General features: G+C 37.4%; 1 pseudogene; it reads right to left on the bottom strand.

Moving 5' to 3' along the window:
- Positions 1–279: 279 nt before the first annotated feature.
- On the bottom strand, positions 280–6,640 carry LOC127678151 (mesoderm induction early response protein 1-like; annotated as a pseudogene).
- Positions 6,641–7,135: the final 495 nt, after the last annotated feature.

The raw sequence follows: 7,135 nt of genomic DNA, 5'->3' as shown, positions 1-7,135 counted from the left end.
TATATGATTCATTTTTTCAAAGGAGAAGGTACAGTTAAGTCTGGATCATCCAAATTTACCAATGTTTTTATAACCATAAAGAAGGCTTCAAAAATTTGAAGTAAAAGAACTTGCAACAGATAGAATTTTAAGTCAGATTTCTTAAAGTTAGGACTTAATTTAAATTTAAAGAGTTAACCAATTGCTTCAAGGATATCAGCTTTATAAAAGTCACTCCCATCCACGAAAACTGTAGTCAAGCAAGACTTTATTGCAAAGAAAATGAAACAGACCTAATAGTTAGTCGTTTGTATTTTCTTGTTCCTCAAACATCCCGTGTGAGACTACTTCCTGGAAAAAGTCAGAGGAGCCTAACTTTCTTTCCCACTGCTATTTATCCTTGACTGTTTGGCAGGTCTCTCATTTTTTTTTTTCATCAAAATCATTTTCTTTTTTTGCAGTAATATGGGCAAATTTTGGATCAGTGTTCAGGTTAATTGCTTCATACCCATTAGTGTCCATTTCTGTAAGGAGTGGTTTCTTATTTCCACCTGTTGGTCCATTGATGTGTAAGTCTTCAACTTTTTTTCTACTTTGTGCAGTATTTCTCCTGGTCCAAACGATTACTATTATTACTATTATAAAGTACCATCTTCTTTCTCTGACTTGGTGTTACTACTACTTGAGACATTTGAGGGAGGGGACAGAGCTTGGCTAGAAGCAACACTTTCACTTTCATCCAAAAGTTGATCCTTGTAATCCATTATACCAGAATGAAGATTAAAATTCTTTTTTCCAAACCTTGTTTGCTGAGCAAAGAAATCGTAATGGTCATACTTTTTCCATATGGATGCTACACATTCACTGACTGATCTTGTTCAGACTTTATTAGCCTGAATCAGGTGAAAATATTTTCCATAGGCCTTCAGCCCTTGCTCATATTTTCTAAATTCTTCTTCTGTTGATACATATAATTTCTCTTGAGTTGCTTTGACATTAATTCTCAACCTTTTCTTGGCTTCTTCTGTATCAAAACTGCATTTAACTAACTCATATAAATCCTGTTCACTGTCTTTTATATGAGATCCTTCAGGAATTGATTCTAAACCTTTCTAATCCCCTTTTCTAGATGCATCCTTAAGAAAGACAATCACTTTATTTTCTGGTAAATATTCTGGATCCCAGAGAAGCTGATTATGATTTTCATACACTTTGTCATTTTCTTTGAATCTACAAATACCAACTGGAATCTCAGTTTGAAACATGGAACCCAAAATGATTTTTTTTCAGTCTTCTGAGGGAATATAATCTTCATTTTCTTCAGTTTCTTCTTTTATTTCACTATTGGTATCAAAATATTTACATCAAGGTGTTTGGATTTCCTGGATATCTTGAGTAGTAACAGATTGTGAGGGATCTTCATTGGAAGACTGATTTTTCATCCTCCTGACCAAATGAACCCTTTATATTCTCTTCTTTCTATTCCCCACTACAGCCACACTTATCATTATCTCCATCAGCATCGTCGTCACATTCCTCCTTCTCCTCATCTTCTTCAGGTAACTGAACTGTGCTGTCATAAAAAATAGAAGCTTAGAAGCTCATGGATGGGAAAGTCACATTCCCTTCCAAGATGCTCTATTTCAGAATGGAAGGTTGTCTCTCCTTCTGACACTTTTTTTTTTCTTCTTCCAATGTTGGCTCATCATCAAAATCATGTATTAGAATGTCAGCTGATGGAGCAAACTGATATGAAGATATGATTGAAACACACTTAAAGTTTAGTTTTTAAAACAAGACTAACTTCAAAATTAGTGAAAATTTTAAGAACATAAACCCAATAATTGTATCTGATAATATTTTCTTTCATTTTTGTCAAGAGAAGATACTCAGTGTGGTAAAAGCCTAGATTTCATCATAATATGTAATTACAGTCTTGGAAATATGTACCACTATCAATCTTCCTTCTTCACAACATGTATACTGTGTCAATAGCCACAAACTATGGTCTAATATTGACAGTATATTCTCCCTGTGTGTATTTATTACTTTTGTAAATACTGTGATATAATTTGCTGACCAAAAGAAACTCAAGAGAGACTTTATTTTGGTTTAGACTTCTAGTGGGAGAGTTCACCATGGTTGAGTAACAAAGGGAATAGAGAATATGTAGGGAGCATATCCAAAGTTAGTTAAGGCCCCATTTTGAAAGATAGGAAGACTCATTCATCTCAAAATTTTAGCCCAGAATTGCTCCTGAAATTGAAATACATGAACAAAGAGTGGATTAGAAACTGAAAGGTAATCCAGAGAACACGCCACCCGGGGAACCATCCCATATGAAAATACCAAACACAGACAGTATTTCTGATGCCACTAAGTCCTTTCTGGCAGTATCCTGACATGGCTGCTTTTTGAGAGGCTCTGCCAGAGCTTGAACGACACAGATGCTGATGTGTGCAGCCACCCTTAAGATGAGCATAGAGACATGAATAGAGGATATAAGGGATTGACTGAAAGACAAGAAGGTTTGGATTTCCCACAGGAAGAAGACAAATATCAACAAACCAACCCCCACAGAAGTCCTAGAGACTAAAGCACCAACTCAAGAGGATCCAAGGCTCCACCTGTTATGCAGAAGAGCATTTTCTGGTATTATTGGAGGGAAGGCATTTGGTCCTATGAAAGCTTGATTCTCCAGTGGAACTGTAGGCTGTGAGGTGGCAGTTGTGGGGTGGAGAGGGGAGTACTGTCATAGAAACATGGGGAGGAGTGATGTGATTTGGGTTTTGAGAAGGGGAAACCAGATACGAGATAACATTTTAAATATAAATAAATAAAATATTCATTTTAAAATTATAAATAGTAAGGATCTTCCCTTGAAGAACAGCTTTCATGAAATCCATCTGTAAGGCATTTTCTCAATTAGTGATGAAGGGTGGGAGTGCCCATTGTGGGTGGTGTCACCAATGGGCTGGTTGTCCTCAGTTCTATAAGAAAACAAACATAGCAAGCCAGGAGAATCAAGCAAGTAAATTAACATCCCTCCATAGCTGATGTATCAGCTGTTGCTTCCTACATTGCTTGAGTTCCAGTTCTGAATTCATTTGGTAATGAACAGCAATGTGAAAGTGTAAGATGAATAAACCCTATCCTCCACAGTTAGCTTCCTAGTCATAAAGTTTTGTACAGGAATGGAAACCCTAACACATATCACAAGGGTTCAGCATCACAAGGGAAAGCCCTACTCTCTAGCTAGATGGCCTGAAAACACTGCAGACCATTCTACCTATTTCTAGAGCCTACCAATCTACTTCTTCTGCCAACGATGCCTGGCCATTCTTCTCTATCTCTGTGGCACTCTTGTACAAGTCCACACATACCTATCTCAACACCCTTGCGTTGGCATGTATCTCATAACTGCCTGCTCTTACATCACATATAGGGGACTCACTCCTGCTATTTTCACAGACAGATACTTAATTAATCTGTGATAAAAGGTTAGAGTGCTTGATTCCTTTTTTTAGGCTGAAACGCAGCAGTAAAAGACCCACAGTTCTATTTTTTAAGAACAGAATCACTGAGTTCTATTTTAGAATGTGCTAGGATGCAGTGGTATATTTTTTTGTGGATATTATTCAGATAAAGCAAAGTGTGCTTTTGATTGGTGGTCTCAAATACATTGATAGCAGGATCTTGTTAGTGAGCCTCAGCAGAAGGAGGTCTCCAAATATAGAAATACAGCTTCAGTGGTGGGACTAGCATTAGGAATGTAATATAATAGTTTTTGGCAAAGAATTGGGAGAAAGGCAAACCATGCTCTACATGGTAATGTTACTCAGTGTCTCTTTCACCACAGCCTTGTAACATATTTACTTTCCTCAATATTTGCTAAGGATGAGATTTTGTTCTATCTTCATAGAATAAAAAAATTGTCAGCCTGTTGTTTAAAAATGTGGCAATAATTTTTTAAACACATTATGCTGTATAGACCAAGCAAGAAAAAAGAATGGAAGATTTATGATTTGTACCAGGAATCTGTCTTCTGGACATTGTGGACAGAAATTATGGGAAGAAACAATGAGTAAATACGAATGACTTTAGATTATTATCAGCGCTGAAATTGAAGGTTGAAGGACATGCAGAAAGAAAGACAATAATCAAAGTGGAAGTGCTTTGTGGTGAATCAACTTCATACCCAACTTCTGAAAAAAATAGAAAAACTAATGTATTCTAAGTACAGAGAAAACATGACAGCTCAGTCATAATATTTGATATTGGGTCTAGGACAATGTTTTCACTACATATTTAGTTTGGTTACTTTCTGACAACTAAAATATAGAGTAGTTTTTCCCTGCTAACCACCAGGGGATCAATATGAATTATACCTGTCACCGAATTCTGGTTTACTGAAGTCCCTGGGGTCTGCCCAATTGGGGACCTTGTGGTGGACCTTGTGGGTTTCCTGGCTGAGGGGGTCTTTGCTGAGGGCCTCCTTGTGGTCTTTGGCCTTGAGCACGTCTCTGCTGTTGGAGCTGTTTTCAGTTGATTCCTGCTCCTCACCTTCTTGTGGGGGTGGGCCTTGAGGAGGTTTCTGCTGTGGGCCTCCTTGTGAGGGTGGGCCTTGAGGAAGTTTCTGCTGCGGGCCTCCTTGTTGGGGTGGGCCTTGAGGAGGTTTCTGCTGTGGGCCTCCCTGAGGGGGTGGGCCTTGAGGATGTTTCTGCTGTGGGCCTCCTTGTTGGGGTTGTCCTTGAGCAGGTGCCTGCTGCTGGCCTCCTTGTGGAGGTGGGCCTTGAGGAGGTCTCTGCTGTGGACCTCCTTGTGGAGGTTGGCCTTGCTGGTTCCGTTTAGCAGGTGGTCTTGGCTGGAATTCTGAAGGACAAGGCCTCTGGTTTTGGTTCTGGAGTTCTGAGTCATAAAAGCAAATAATAGATGAGTTTAGTTGTACTCAACTTTGTTCTCCTTTTTGGCAAAGACATTTCCACATTTCTAGATAGTAACCTTCTTGTTTCAATAAAAGCTCCTGTTAATTCATGGTCTTTGGATGACCTAATGCAGATTATTCAGGACTAGCTTCCTTGGACTACTTAAACGGGATTAATCAGTTCATATGTGGAGGTTCTATTATCTCTTAGAGTTTAGGTAATGTGATCTTTTTGTGAATCAAGATCAAATCACTAAGTTTCATGGTAAAATTCATGCAGTTTGATCAGAAGTTTGGCCTCATATGGAGAAATATCTGTTGAAGAAGAGTCTAAAAATCAGACTATATAGTTCTCACTTAACAAATACAATCATAGGTTTTATTCGATGGGGTCAATACAGTTCTCTGAGTATAAAGTCACAAAGACAAGAGACACTAACACTTACTTGTGTGCTTTTCCTGCTGAAATCAACTGATATAGAGCCAACAAGGAGTTGGAAGAAGATATTAAGCCAATCTTCTTTCCATAGAAGTGTCAAATTAGGGAACTCCATCTAAATTTTATCTCCTATCAACCACTACTCTGTTGTAGAAAAGGGAAATTTCTCTTATTGTCAGGAATTCAGATTTTTGGCTTATTATAATTTGTGGTCCACCATTTAATGTTCCTTATTATTAAAGTTGGAGAATATTGTTCTGAACCTCTGTGAAACCTACATTCCTTAATAAGTAACAAGAGAAATCACAATACAGTGTAGAGTTAGAAATCTTCCTCCTTACTAAAGACACATAAAGAGAATAAAGATTTTTGGTATTTGCTTGATAATATTTGAAAGAGTTTTGATGAATGGCCATTGTATAGCAAAGCAAATGATTCACCCAAAGTGAGTTCACACATGCAACTAGCATCCAAGAGATGGCAAGTGATTTTAGCTACAATCTGTCATTTCCTGAGGGAATTTTAATCACTCTTAGGAAAATGAACAGGTAGCATTAATTTGAAGTATCTCTGGTGACTGTTTTGGTGAGTGGCAAGGGTTAATTTACACTTACATTTTTCTTTGGTTGTCTCCATTTTAATTAGAATCTTGCTACCTACACTGATTAAATCATCTATCTATCTATCTATCTATCTGTCTGTCTGTCTGTCTGTCTGTCTGTCTGTCTGCCTGTCTGTCTATCTATCTATCTGGTTTTATAATTATGTGTGATTTAGAATATTTATATCTTTCTTATTTCCTATCTTCTAAATTTTTGTCTTCTCAAATAAAAGGTATATGGTTAAGCATTTGAATAAGTGATGAAAAACACACTCATAATGCATTGGAATGTTGAAGCAGTGTGGAAAAGTAAAAGTTGGTAAGATGGTATATTTTTTCTCTATAATAGTTTCAGGGTTATCACTTGATTTGCCATCCTTCACATGGCTCTTATATCTGTTTTTCTGTAGTCTTCACTTGATCAAGAGTAAAGCAATGCTTCTGTCATATGTAGTTTAGTTTAAATACAACAGTGCCTTCAAATCAAGAGACTCTCTATTTTTAAAAAGTAAAACACTGTGTGGTCTCATTCATCTCTCATTACCTGCCCTGTGTTCCATCTCTCTCCTCCCCTCAAGTGTTGTTTCCTGTGCTTTAAAAAGAGTCATAGCATGCATACACATATTATCATACCTTCACCAGGTTCCTGAGCAGAGCTCAGGGCCAACAGGACCACTGTGAACAGGACCACCAGCATCTTGGTAGAGGTTCTGGAGTTTCTCCCAAGTCTGTGCTAAAAGAAGAAGACACTGCTTTTATAAGGAGGATCAGAAGAATACCACGTTTGAATTCCATATTATGCTATTTCATAATTTTCAAAGGCAGGAAATCATGCATCCTTTTCTCCAAACTGGGATTTTTGCCCATCAGGAAGAAGTAAGAAAAAGCTGCCAGTGTCTCTATTTTAATGGTATAGCAATAAGAATAAATTTGAAGAAAACCATGTATAAGAGACTATCCCAGGTAGTGAAGATAAGGACTATTAAGATATGAATATCTTATTCTATTTGCTGACATTATCTCTGTATTGGTGTGCATTGTGGTAGGACTGGTATGTGCACACATTTGTTTATATTGTCAATAATTTTATACCAAATAGAATATGGCCAATTTCTCTGATCAGTATAGCTTAGCACTATCACATTTTTGTTTTCTTATATATACTAGAGTTAGGTAAGACTGATGGAGTTGA

The sequence above is a fragment of the Apodemus sylvaticus genome, chromosome 2, assembly GCF_947179515.1.
Source record: "Apodemus sylvaticus chromosome 2, mApoSyl1.1, whole genome shotgun sequence".
Taxonomy (NCBI): Eukaryota; Metazoa; Chordata; class Mammalia; order Rodentia; family Muridae; genus Apodemus; species Apodemus sylvaticus.
The sequence above is the reverse complement of the archived record's forward strand: the minus strand, read 5'-3'. Positions and strand labels throughout refer to the sequence as shown.